This window comes from Malurus melanocephalus, unplaced genomic scaffold (genome assembly GCF_030028575.1).
Source record: "Malurus melanocephalus ecotype Western Australia unplaced genomic scaffold, MMel_1.1 scaffold_10, whole genome shotgun sequence".
In the NCBI taxonomy this organism is placed as follows: domain Eukaryota; kingdom Metazoa; phylum Chordata; class Aves; order Passeriformes; family Maluridae; genus Malurus; species Malurus melanocephalus.
The window spans coordinates 439,162-439,616 of record NW_026623242.1 but is presented as its reverse complement, the minus strand read 5'-3'; positions in this window follow the sequence as shown (position 1 = coordinate 439,616).

The window sequence follows — 455 nt, the reverse complement described above, 5'->3', positions numbered from 1 at the left end:
AATTCTGTAAACATAATTAATGAAAATAATTCAATACATAATTTTGGAAATAATTATATTTATTTTAAAATTGAAAGAAAAATTCCATTATATAAGAAGGCCTGCTTTGTTTCTTATTTTATATATAATGTAATCTRTAATGCAAAATTGAAACAAAACAATCAAGGATAAAGCACTGATTCATTTTGGAGTTCTTTGTAGCACAACTGCAAGAACTGATGCCTTTTCATACACAGGAAAATAGGAACTATCATACTGTATCAGATTAAGAAAAATGCATGCATGAATGACCTCTGTAATACAGTTACCCAAATTTAGGCCAGATGTATGTGAATACTTTTGATCCTGATTGTATTTGTTTCCTTGKTTTTTTTTCTTCCTCTGGATGCCTGAATTAGTGATTGTTTCTATTTCCTGCTCAAAGTCCCACAGATGCAGGTGGACGAACACTAGTT